The 13741-nt window shown below is 42.0% G+C and overlaps 1 protein-coding gene across 1 annotated transcript in view; it reads right to left on the bottom strand.

The window, feature by feature from the left end:
- Positions 1-13741, bottom strand: part of LOC144759982 (uncharacterized) — a 59321-nt gene that overhangs the window by 38856 nt on the left and 6724 nt on the right. The window contains exon 2 of the mRNA XM_078646515.1: positions 2915-3025. The gene's annotated coding sequence lies outside the window, so the exon portion shown is untranslated. The remainder of the gene's footprint in view (positions 1-2914; positions 3026-13741) is intronic.

Here is a 13741-nt window from a genome sequence, read left to right as displayed (position 1 = left end):
AAGCAGAACGTCTTTGAAAGTATTAGTAACAATTGTACTACAAGACTGGTATTGATGAAGAATGGTAATGAAATTGTTCAGATGAAAGATTACTACTGCAAGACTGTAAGAAAGAAGAAGAGAAGATAATCTAATGCCACAGTCAGAATATTACACCCCGCTCTTTAGCATCCTCGGTCAGTGTACAGTTTCAAGCTCTGGGTGCTGTTGTGAGACTGTCAATAGGGTTTGCTCCAGCAGAAGGAAAAACTGGTAAAAATGTCAGAAGTCTTGTTATTGCTGCCCATCCTCGCACAAAACCTCAGCAGCAAAACTTAGGGTGGACACCCTCTGATAGTGGAAGCGATGAGCCATCCTTGTACAGATATTCTGATTAATCCAAGGATTTACAATTTGCATTTCACACCTTGCCAACTCTAGTATGTCTCAAGGTTTGGCACATTTTTGTACCCATGCAGCGACAGGACTGAACATTAATCCCAAAGCAACCTAAGATCATAGGATCCATGTGTTGTAGAGGAAATTTCCAGGTAATCTTTTGTCCAATACACAAGGTTATTTTACAGTTTTTAGTTTTCAGTTGTTCGTTTATGACAGCTGTGGTTGGACCATCAACACTGATTATGGATTAACGCCACAGCAAAGATGTCAGCATTACTGTAATTATCCAAGGAAATGCAACGATTAGGCCAAGCTTGATTAAAAAATATCAAGGGTGCCACCCATTACATCAGCGGAAACACGATTAAACCATGTGTGCCTAAAATAATACAGGATGGATCACCCCTTATGGCAGGATCACTGTTCTGTGAGGAGTCGAAATTATGTCCAAGACTGCCGTCAGTCTTGGACATAACGTTCAAGATGCATCCCTCACAGCAGCTGCAAGTCATCTCCATGAGATATAGGACTTGATTTCATGTACATATGCTAATTCTTGGCAGTTCACTCCGAGCTGATCTGAGTGCTACAGTATGTTGATGCACCAGTAAATCAATGAGGATTCCATTTAAACAGTTTTTAACAAGAGCAATACGACACTAGTTCTGCAAAAAAAAAAGATTCAATTATCTCTTCTCTCCAATCTCACGAGTGTGGATTTTCTTGTGCAGCTTTAAGTAGCCGCTGGTACTGAAAGCCTTCTTGCACTCAGTACATTTATATGGTTTTACCCCTGTGTGGCATCGATGGTGTATTGTTAGATGGGACTTAGTAGTGAAAGCTTTGTCGCATTCAGTACATGGATATGGCTTCTCACCGCTATGGGTTCTCTTATGCTCTATTAATGCTCTGTTTTTAATAAAAGATTTGTCACACTCAGAACACTTATATGGTTTCTCACCAGTATGGATTCTCTGGTGTATCAATAGATATGCTTTATCAATGAAAGCCTTTTCACATTCTGAGCATTTATGTGGTTTTACCCCAGAGTGTAATTTCTGGTGTCGTGTTAGCTGTCCCTGTGATCTATAAGCCTTGTCTTCACATTGCATACACTCATATGGTTTTTCCCCAGTGTGTATTCTGCAGTGTACTATTAGCTGTTGCTTTCTAAAGAAAACCTTGTCACACTCTGAGCATTTATAGGATTTCTCGTCACTATGAATCATCTGGTGCCACGTTAGTTTTCCTTTCTCACTGAATGCTTTGTCACACTGCGAGCATGTAAATGACCTTAATGCTGTGTGGCGTGCTTGGTGATTCTTCAGAATGGATTTTATACTGAAGGCTTTGCTGCACTCGGGACAATTATAACGTTTTTCCCCAGTGTGGCTGTTGTGATGCTGCCAGAGTTGGTGTTTTGTGAGAAAAGCCTTCTCACACTCAGTACATTTGTGTGGTCTTAACCCTGTGTGGTGTACTTGGTGCATCTGTAGAAGATCATTTACATGGAAAGCTTTTTCACACTCAGTACATTTGTAGTTTATTTCCCCAGTGTGGACTTTCTGATGGTCCATGAAGGTTCCTTTTACAGCAAAAGACTTGTTACATACAGTACATTAATGCGATCTCTCCCCAGATTGGACTCTGTGATGGTCCAATAAAGATTTCCTGAAAAAGAAAGCTTTGTCGCATTCAGAACATTGATGTGTTTTTACCTTGGAATGGTATTTTTCATGTTGTGAGAGATGTTGTTTTGAAATGAAGGTTTTGCCACATTTTTAACATATATAGGGTCTTAGCCCTGAGTGACTTGCTTCGTGTTGCCTCAGAGATTCAATTCTATTAAACGATTTCTCACATGTAGTGCATTTGTATGGCTTCTCCCCAGGGTGAATTAACTGGTGTCTCACAAGACCTAATTTAAAGGAAAAGGTTTTGTTGCACAGAATACATTTATTTGGCCTTCTCTCGCTGTGTTTCTTTTCAGGACTCATTAGTAAAGTTTCCTAACATATATTTATTGTTTGGACTAAATTGATGTGAAATCTCCTAAGAGTAGTGTTACTAAGTTGGAGTTGCTACAGTAAGTCACTCTACTGTCTCATTAAAGCTGAGTTAGCATGGAAGATTTTGTCAAATTCACAATATCTGCGTGGTCTCTCCTGTGTTACTCTTCTGATATTCCGAATTCCCTGTAGCCAGCTTCAGTACTTTAGTGTGGTCTGGCTCCTGTATGTTTCTTCTGATGCTCCGTGTTCCCTTTACTCGTGTCGTGTTATGTTCAGTACATTTGCGTGGCATATCTCTTGTGTGAATTATGAGGACTAAAAGTTCTCTTTAATGATGACTTTACATATTTGGTGGATATTGATTGCCTAGCTGGTGTAAGACTGGGCGTACACAAAGTAATATTTGCTCTGGAATTCCTCTTTACAGTAATCACACTGATGGGCAATCTGTAATGGGTTAAGGTTTCCAAGTTTTAGTTCATATTTTTTAACATAAAATGGACCAAATTAGTTTGCATTACCTGGTGCCTGGGAAGAAGCTTCTTGGATCACGACAAGAAAGTGTCCAAACTTCGGAATGAATTATACACAAAGTTGTTTATCGGTTTCCTGTAGGACTGCTCTTTTGTGACCTGTTAGATTGACAGAAAAGTAGAATAAGTGTTTCATGAGACAAATTAAATACAAATCATTTGAAATAATCTATATAAAATACCTGTTTCTTCAACAGAAGTAATCTATGCTGAAGAAAGATTGGAAATTATTTGCACACATCAAAGGTTGAATAAACAGGATTATCTTTGATTATAGCTCCTACGCAAAATACAGTTTATCCTACAACAATGTACACAACACGGATTAAGACTTCCCCCTGTACGAGCCTCACTTTTATTTTTACACAATCCTCATTTGTTTACTCTAAAAATATTCTAAATATAACAACAAACAATATGAGCAATTATGGAAGCAAATAAATCAATATAAAAATGGTAAACCAGGGACAAACATCATGAAGTGCTGCTTAATGGAGAAAATACCGACAAGAGTGATATTTTCCTACTTGTCTACTTAAAGTCACCCCATGACGATAAGATTGCACTTATGCCTTCAAAGTAGCTTTTCGATATGAACAACAAACTAATGAAAGATTTTTTGATCTGGCGTGGAAAAACCACCATGCAAATGCACAGAAAGATGTTATGGATCTACACGCTTCAGCCATTGGCTTGTTTCTGGAAGCCGCCGAAAATTGTTGCTTGCTTTGAAGTATCCTTAATATTTAGGATCAGTTGTTTTGTTCATTTCATTCTCTTTCTTGTTTCTGGTGCCACGTACAAGGATTCATGGTTTGCATTGTTTCAGTGTGTCCTGAGGAGTGCTCCTTTGCAATTAATACATTTAAGACCAGCCTTAAATTGTCTTTGCTTATAAACAACAAGAGAGGTAGGGTTTAAGAGACACTCCTATAGCCCAAATCAAAGATAAATAACAACAAAGGAGTGACTACAAATTCTGGCAAAAAACACATAAGAACTAGTGTCTTTAACCAAATAAGGAAAGGAAAAACGTGACAGAAGTGTACCGAAAAACCATAAAGGTTTTTAAGAAAACCCTCACTCACCCCTAGTGGGTGACATGCCTCATCATCGGGTTCCACCGGGCGGGCCGAATGGCTACCCAGTGTGCTAAGACACCTGCAATTGCAGTGGAGCTGGTTTTTCATGAATGGTAGTGAACTAGTGATGAGTGTGGTTAAAACAGAACGTACTGTAGTCAGAAATTAATTTTAATAAAGACACAGCAAGCTCTCATTAAAAACAATTATGGACAAACATTTGGCCATTAGTTTGAGCCAACTGTGTCCAAATAGTGATCAACGGTCGACATGTTTCTGCTCAGGGAAGCCAAGTCAGCTGAGCTTTCATCAGGACCACAGAATAGTGTAAAAAGAAAACCCCATTGGGCGGTGTACACATGCTAAGGCGTACCCTAACCTCAGCGGTGAAAGTGCAAGGAATGTAAGATTTATAAAAAACTCACAATTTTGTACCGGACTCCCCTGGCATTTCCAGGTGTCCGAACCTGTGGAGAAAGAAAAAACGGAACACACAAACAAAACAACAGATGAAAAAACATGCACCCATTGTCGTCCTGGACTTAACTGAGCTCCATTATCAGCCCAGTTCTTAGTCTATCACGCTTCAAAACACCGAATGGTGATCAAATGTATTCCCTGCTCAAATCCGCATAAGAAGTTTTTTGCCACAATATTTATTGACTTTAAATAGTAGCCCTAATGGGGAATCTAAATAGCCCCTTTTCAGATACCCATTTAGTAAGTCACGACGCGTCTAAAAATAGTATCTATCGCGTCTTTGGCGTAGACATTTACTGAAATATTTTTGGAAATAATGTGCAGTCAAAAGACTCAGAAGATTGACAGTGAGTCCCATCATATTACAAAAAAACGGGCGTGCTGGTATGGCCCAGAGAGAGAGAGAGAGAGAGAGAGAGATAAATGGCAGTTAAAACAAAGGAAATTACGTGAAAGGAAATCGCACTTCACTCCATGGGACCAGTGGTGGGGGTTACTTCACGTTGGAGGTACTACAAGAAAGGAAAGAAAAAGGCGATCAAGCAGTTTCGGTGCAGCGTCAACAACACATCGCCGTGCATACACCACAGGGGTGTGGAATTTATTAAAATATCTACTTGTCCATGGGGCAGGTCGATTCCTAAATCTACTTGTCCTGTAACAAAATCCACTTGTCCCTTTGGTGCCATGTTGTGCAACGACAAATTATGGCAGAAATCTCATTATATAGGATCTCTTATAAAGCCTCTCTGATTATGCCAGGGATCATACCATAGTAGTGTTTGAATACTAGCAATCCCTTTATGTTGCTACGTTTCCGCCGATCTACATGCTGGGACTGAAGGTAGTGGTAAACAATAATTCCAGGGTTGGAATGTTCTTTTGAGTCTCTGCACACCTCCTAACTGCCATGTTTTAAGGGTTTTCAACAACTTTTCTCTAATCTTTTCCACTACTGAGAAATGTTGGAAATTTACTCCTGACAATGGCAGACGTAAACCTTCTTCCAGAGTTGGGAAAAAAGTGGTTGGAGGGAAAATAAACTTGCAACACTCAGGTTTTCGCATGAGCAAATCTACACATGCAAATTTGCTCATGCTAAAATGCAGTTCACAAATATTTTCTAGGAGTACTATTTCTTGCCCTACTGCTGTAAATTCTTGTGAATTCACGAAAGCCATATAGTTGCCCTTAATGCAAGGACATATACCAAGGGGGCACTTTTTAGACTTTCTTTAATAATAGGGCTCCTAATTTAGTCTGGCGTTAACCATGACCGTTTGTGTTTATTAAAATTCTCTCTCTGTATCGGCTGGCTTCATGGTGAGGGACAGCATTGTGCTCTTTCACAAGGAGCATATCGGCACACAAAGTAGTTTTGTTCAGTGCCAGTAATTAATGTGGCCGTGTGTGCATTTTGGAAACGAAAAACTATTTTTGCTTTTGCCAGTGTTTATTATAATGCTGAGGGTACGGGAGCTCTCACATCAATAAGGTTTTACAAAAACCATGCCAAAACAAGTCACGCATTCCCAAAACTAAAAAGCAGACCACCATTTCAGACCTATTGTCTTTGCCAATGCTTGTTTATTTGCATGTTTCCAAAAATCTTATTGAAACTGGTTACACTGATTTTCTAATATGAATATTTTGGGGAAATACTAGCATGCATCAACACATGTTACTAAATGATGCTGCAAAGAAATGGTACCTGAAATTTTACAGTAGTTTAGAAAAAAAAAAGTTTTTCCTACTTTCATTTTTTTGGAACATTCTATATAGAAAGCAAAGGATCATTAATCCTGCTTTCAAGCTTCTGCAAATATTTGCATCTAATCAGAGAGCATTTTGGGAGCATTATGCATAGCCTGATATTGCTAAACTTTGAAATCGTGTGCCCACATTTTTATACTGGAACCACTGTCAGTAGTGCAGACAGAACTTACATTTACCGAGAGCGCTCAGCCTAATAACAAAGGCTATCAATTAATTAACCATAAATACAAGTTTAAACAGCATTAATATATGCACACAAATATTAACTTATCTGCAGGCAGTGCCCTTCCCTGATCCTTAATGTGGTACTACAAACTGGCAGCCAAAGGGTTTGTGCTGCAGGGGGTTGGGCCTGCTTGTCCCAAGGACAAAATGCACATTAAAACTTGTTGCCCTTGACCCCAAACAATATGTCCTGGGCGTCGGGCTATAGGAATTCCACATCCCTGCACCAAATCACCTCTTACTTACTTCACTCCAAACAGCTCCCCATCTGCGACCTAGTTTATTCGCATCCACCGCCCGAATGTTAGGGATTGTGATTTCACTAGCGGTTAATGAAACATTACGCTTCAATCGCGTAATGACGACATGTGGACCCGCCCTGTTGGTATCACAGGTCCACCCCCCGTTTTGTCGTGTATACTTTCATCGGCGTAACGAAGTAAAGGATCTCTCCCACGTAATAATTTTATCACCCGAGACAGTTTCACTTTGTTCAAGACTTTTTAGAGGGGTCAAGGGTCACGTTTCATAATAATAAAAGTAAAAGGGTCGTTTTTCCACAAAACACAGTACGAATCAAAGGGATGACGTGCCAAAGATATCACGTGATCTATGAGCTGGAGTGTGATATTTAAAGGTGCAGAAGCCAAGTATATCACAAAACTTTATTAGTCATGTTCCTTTTCACAATAAGCACAATAAGATCACGCCACAAGTGCAGGTTAGTGCATTTAGCACATACATTTCAGGTGGTCATGATATATAACACAATGGGCGAAAAGGAACCCAACAATACGAAAGGTATGTATGAAGGCCAGGTGTCAGATAGAAGAAATTACAGGTCACATGGGATAACGTATTACATAGTACCTAACCAGCAATTATTAAACATAAAAGTCAAATAAAATTGACGCTGAGCAGTTCCTGATATAGGACTAAGTATCAGTGAAAAAAGGTTGTAATATACCATGTAGTTCATATTACATTATCCCATAGTTGGTGGTTTGTCCACAAGATAGGAGAAACCAATTAATGATGCAGTACTGAGCCCCAGGGTATATTATCGTTCAAACCCCTTTGATGGGTCGAAAGGCGATAAACCCAACGCTGTTCTTTCTCATATAATGACTCTTGGATCCTAGTGCCACCCGTTAGTTGTTCTATCACTGTCCACTTTACATCATTAGGTTTGTGATAAGCTTGTATGAAATGAGTAGTAAGTTTTGTTGTGTTCTTTCGGCACCTAATGTTGCTACGATGTTCACCAATCCACAATTTTATACGTCTCGTAGTCATACCTACGTAACGTAAGCCACATGGACAAGTGACCAGGTAGGCTACGTTTTCAGAATTGCAATTCGTATGTTGATGTAACACCCACCGTTTACCTGGCTCAAGATCTAGGGTTTTTGTGGGGGATGTAAGATGGCATATACTACACCCCCCACAGGGATAGTGCCCTAAAACTGGAGGAAGTCCCCATGCATTCAATACAGTTTCGTTGGTGGGTTCTGGTATATGTGTTGGGTTGTGTGTGGACCAAAGAGTCCCTCATGCTCCTGGCTCTCTTATAGGAGAAAAGGTTTTTTTCCCATTTATGATTTTTACCTGTTAAGATCTGCCAGTGCTTGTTAATGGAATGACTCACTGTGTTCGACAAGGAGTTATAGGCCGTGACACATGTTAAAGGGATATTTTCCTCCATCGTCCTGGGATTGTCTTCCAACAGAGCATCCCTCTGTTGGTTCCTGGCTCTCTTGCAACTTTTGTCAAGGATTTTGCGTGGGTATCCACGTCTCTTTAGTTTGTTTGTCAAGTCCTGTGACTGATCTTTAAAATCCTTTGTCTCACTGCAGTTACGCCTAAGGTGTAAATATTGCCCGAAAGGTAAATTCCAACAAAGCGGGCGTGGGTGGAAGCTCGTGAAATGTAAAATATTATTCTGCTCACCCTCTTGGTAGCTTGGCACGAGCAGGGTTATCTCAGAGGCGATGTGTAAAGCATTTGTGCACGCACCCACCAGCAACAACATCCAAGGCCCCCCCACAAAAGGAACTCCACACAAGGTTATATAAAAATAGCCTTTGTATTATCAAAACACATCAGAATCATAATCACAGGATGTACGTTGTGCCAACTGGCACGGGCAAGATTTACAAGGGATTATATGTACACAGGACAGGGCCACACGGACCACTGTCAGGAATAAGCACTTGGTAGAACTAGAACATAGAACATAGAACATAGAACAAGCAGAAGCTTCACACATGATGCATAGAAACACATTCAGAGGTATAGGCTAGAAGCTTTGCACATGATGCATAAGAACACATTCAGCGGTGTAGAAAAGCAACTTTGTACATGATGCATAAAACACATTCAGAGGTACCAGAACACAGGGTGCGCAAAACATACAATACACAGTACATTTCCTGGCACCCTGGGAAGCACATAAACTAGCATTTAGCGCACAAATCACATTTAGGTCATAACTCACATCAAGGTCCAGGTTGCACCACTGCGCCAGAACCTAAACGAGCAGCTGCCCACTACTTGCTGGGCAGCTGTGACAAATTGCGACAGGGGCTCTCACTAGCCCTAGGACAAAACTGCGCCAACTGTTGGAGCCCTCTAGGCTCAGGAAACACTACTGCAGCACAGGTTGGAGCCATCTGGCTCTGAGAATCACTGGGGCTTGCTCCTGCCCCGGGAAATCATTATTAAATTGTTGAGGCGGCCCACTGCCATCCGGGGCCGCCCTGAAGGCACCTCTGAGCATTGCGGAGCGCACGGACTCCGACAAACATTATGCCCCCACAGGGCCCTCGAGGCTCTAAAAATACATATTGTGCCCTTTCTGGAGCCCTCCAGGCTCTGTACAAAACGGTGGGGCGGCCCACTGCCATCCGGGGCCGGCCTAGCTCTGTGCTCCCCGTGGGAGCGGGAATTACTTGCGCCCTCTCCCCCCTCCCCTCCGGGCAGCCGTACTCACCAGCTGCTTCCCGGAGGCGGCAGGGGCGATGTCCTCTTCACCCGGTCCCTCATCTCGGGACCGGGGCTTCCGGTAGGGGCTACTCGAGCCTCCGGGCAATTTCCCTCTTTCCGGGGCTCCCTCCAGGCCATGGGAGCCCCGTATCATCGGCGCAGGTTGCTGCTAGCGGCCCGGGGCTCTCCCCAGCTCATGGGAGCCCCGGGCCGTGGGAAACCTCCACCCAGCCAGCTTCCTTTTTCTTTGGCGGAGGGGCGGGCAGCCAATTGCGGCGCTGCGGCAGGCGGGACTTCCTCGAAGCAAGCGGAAGTCCCGCCCCACTCCAGGCGCCCGGCCGCCTGACTTCCTGTGTTGCTGCGCCATCACTGCTTGGGGGCAACAATGAGGGGTAGGCACCCTCGAAAAATACAATAAAGGTAGAAAAGGGGTGGGCACCCGTGATTAGTCAATAAAAAACGGGTAGAACGCAGGGTAGGCACCTGCTAATTAAAATAACGATAATCTGGCATAATGCAGGGTGGGCACCTGCGAGGAGCCCAAGGCAGGGAGAATCCCCAGCACACGATGCAGCCCAGCGCTGCAGGGCGGAAACAAGGCGCTCCTTTAGGAAAAATAAAGCACCCACTAGGTTCTGGGGCACAGCAACCATCAAGCCTCCCAGGAAAGACTCCCAGAGCAAAGGGGTCCCAGCATCAAGCAGGGGATCCCAGAAAAAGGTCTCCAGGGCAAGGGGAAAGTCACCCCACCATCCTCAGGCCAGTCAGAAGGGTCCAAAAGAAGTCCTCCAGCAATCCAGGGGCTGGGCAGGGCCCAGTGAGGCAAGCCTTCCCCTGGCCCCAGCAGCAGCACGCCCCTGGTAGATTCAAGTCAGAAACAAGAACATTTTACAAGAGGTCACAGCCTCTTTTTATACACACAATTATTTTGTCTAAAGGTGCAGGCAAGGGGCGAACCAGATACAACTGGTTCCTGAGCATTTTGTTTTGCTCAGCCCCTCTACCTATTCACATGATGGGTCAGGGACATCAGACACACCACAGGGGATGGAGCCAGTATTGTGGAGGGAAAGGCCAGCCCTATTCAGGTCCCAGGTGCACTCCTCCCCAGCCATCAACATGCAGATCTCCCATTCACCACCGGGGCAGCCCCATCCTGACTCCAGGAGCCTGGCACACCAGCCAGCCCCAGCCAATCACAAGCCAGCACATTCACTGCACAGACAGGCCAACTTCTAGAAGTGGCACTTCCACACTAGACACAATAATGGCCCACACATCATCGCGCAGCATTTAATCACACGAGTCCGCACATACCAAACTCGCATCTGCACTCCCCACGCATCAGGAACTACCAGGGACACACACATTCCCCATGCATTCCTATGGGAGGGCAGGCCAATCTCACACACGCACTCAGAGAGCCTGCACTTTACACTTGGACACTGTCAAAGTGCGCAAAGACCAGAAATCACTATAATTATGAAACACTAAAAAGCAAAAAGTTCAGGGGTGAACCTGCCAGAAGGGCCAAGTCCAACAAATAGTAGTGTGGACCACATCACAAAGGCACACATCACAAAGGCACTATATGTAATGAGAGGCTTGGGAGGTTTAACAGAGTTCCGAAAAAATACACCAGAGAGGTGAGGAGTTGCTGCAGTGATTGGAAATATTATATTCAGCAAGATTATAGAGTTATCACATTACTCCGCATAGTGATCGATGGGTGAGTTTTGAAACTGCTTTGAGGACGTGAACTTGCTTCTGACTTGCATTCATGGTTGCTTTAAAGGCATAAAAGGTGTGGAGCATAAGAGAGAGGAAGATGAACAGAGGGCTTTTAGTAACTATTACAAAATGAAGGAGAAATATGATAAAGAAAAGAAAGTGTGATTGTCTACTTTCAAAGATGGCGATTGGGTTTGCATTTGCAAACCAGTGTTTACTGCCCAGAGTGTGGTGACACAGGATGGCAAGGTTTGGAATGTCTGGAATGTGGCAGATTACAGTAATGGTTTGGCTGATGAAGGAAAGGTGTATGGTTAGGAGATTGGAAACTTCATAGTTAAATTGAAGAAAAACTAAAGTGGAGAATAATTAACATGCAGATATGAAAATGAAACCAATTCAATGGGAGTTGGGAAATGATATGTGTATGAATTTTGGTTAATAGTTGTAGAAGATGGGAGTCCTTCATGAGTAAAACATCGACAATTGTCTCTAACAAAGGGCCAAGTAGCCCACTGTAGCACTCGACTCTCTCAGGGTAACAAAGCACAGCAGTCCAAGGCCTACTCAAGGATGGCGGTGTAGGCGAGTAATCCCAATTTGCTGTTATGCAACAACACTACTCAAATTATTGTCCAGTCAGTGATTTTTTCTTTAAAAGAGAAAATGTTATTCTATTAAATACACATTACTAAATACAATGCATTATTTTACAAACAAACGTATTCAGGTACGTGAAAATACCTTTGGCGACACCCTCATAACTTATTACCTCCCCCCCCCCCCAAGTACTACCAGATGCAACATCACAATATAATGGGCTGTTTATAATGAACTCGCTGGCTTAGTCAGGGTGTCCCCACATTAGCAAAAGCAATCAAGTTCTGACTCTACATTGTTCCACTATTAAAACCATTAGGGATAGTATCACATGTAATGCATTCAGTTCAGTTCAAAAGCTTTATTCGGTTTGTGATAACAACCATATAAGCAAACATAAAGAAAAAAGTACATAATCACAGCCCCCGTAATATTCTTAAAATTGTTAATACTTAGTATGAGGAACTATTTGTGCAATATAGGCATTATACAGGTGTGCAAATTTCGCAAAATAAAGTGTCTGGTGCTTACATTTTACGTAACAAACAATAGTCATAACCAGAGTTACAAATATTAACAATGTAAGTTGTGTGCAAATTACGCTATAAAGTGTCACGTGCCAGTAAGAATTCCTTTCTGTGTAAATTATGCATTAAGTGCAAAATGCCTTGAATACAAGATTTATTGTACCATATCATATTATAAATAGACTTTAAAAAATAATAGATTTCCTAGCAGCAATGCATTTTAAAATATAGGATGCCACATAAAAGCAAACATCCGGACTTTCCAGTGTGGATAGTAGCCTCATAGCATTTTGAGTGGATCGAACATGATATTTTAAAAACAAAGGTTTCAGATAAAATTTCCTTAGAAAATAATAAAATGTACAAAACATTAAAAATGGCAGCAACTTTTCTTTGATATGTTATCACATGGGCATATAGAGTTGGTACTTCTTTTCATAATCGGGAATGCCACAAGATGATGAACAATCCCTAGCCTTAAACGTGTCAGGACAAAGCGATTAGAGATTTTTGTTACATCAACCAAGTATGCCTGAAAACCAGCTTTAAGGTTTGATTGTTGGTAGAATACAAGAGTAGGTTGTTGCCCAATTAATCTACCTTGTATCTCCCTTTTATAGGCTAAAAATGTTTCTTTAAGCTCTTTTTGTGTGATTAAGGCTACATACTCTGGTTCTATAAAGATGTTACAGTTAAACAAAAGGCTAAACCAATAATGAATAAAGCTTAACCAAGGGATACGTAAGAAATGGTCAAGCTTCAGACAATCTTTAATAATACCTTTATTAAATAAGTCCGCAAAGCATAAAAACAGGTTACCCCCTTGCCAAAGTATATTTGCTGGTAAGAAGATCAAGGTTGACACACTGTTCCAAAGTACCTAAACCCATATTGCGCTGGTGATAGGATTGTATTGTCAAGGGCCCATGTTTCGAGTCTTTTCAGCATAACCATACTCATTACCTTGATAGATGAATCCAGCAATGATATGGGTCGGTAGTTACAAGCTTCTGATTTGGAGCCTTTTTTAAAAAGGGGAATAACTATTGACTGACCCCAGGATGGCAAAAGGTGAACTTTTACAGCGGCATTAAAAATCCTTGCTAAAATCAGGGCCCATAGATTCATTTCGCTCTTATATAGGTCAATAGGCACCCCATCCGGCCCCAGGGCTTTACCCCCTTTACTGGCCACTAGCCCTTCATATACTTCTTCAATATTTATCAATAGGGGTAGTATGGGCCAAGTAGAGTTGGAAAACAAATTAGTATTAATCCTACCTGGATTAAAAAACATTTGTAAAATGTTCGATCCAGGGATTGCAATTTACATGAGAGGTTAGCTCTGGTCGACAATCATCCTTTAAAAAGGGGCAATTAATTGTCTCCCAGAACAGTTTGCTATTGTTG

The sequence above is a fragment of the Lissotriton helveticus genome, chromosome 1_1, assembly GCF_964261635.1.
Source record: "Lissotriton helveticus chromosome 1_1, aLisHel1.1, whole genome shotgun sequence".
Lineage (NCBI taxonomy): Eukaryota > Metazoa > Chordata > Amphibia > Caudata > Salamandridae > Lissotriton > Lissotriton helveticus.
This window is presented reverse-complemented; position numbering and strand designations above follow the sequence as displayed.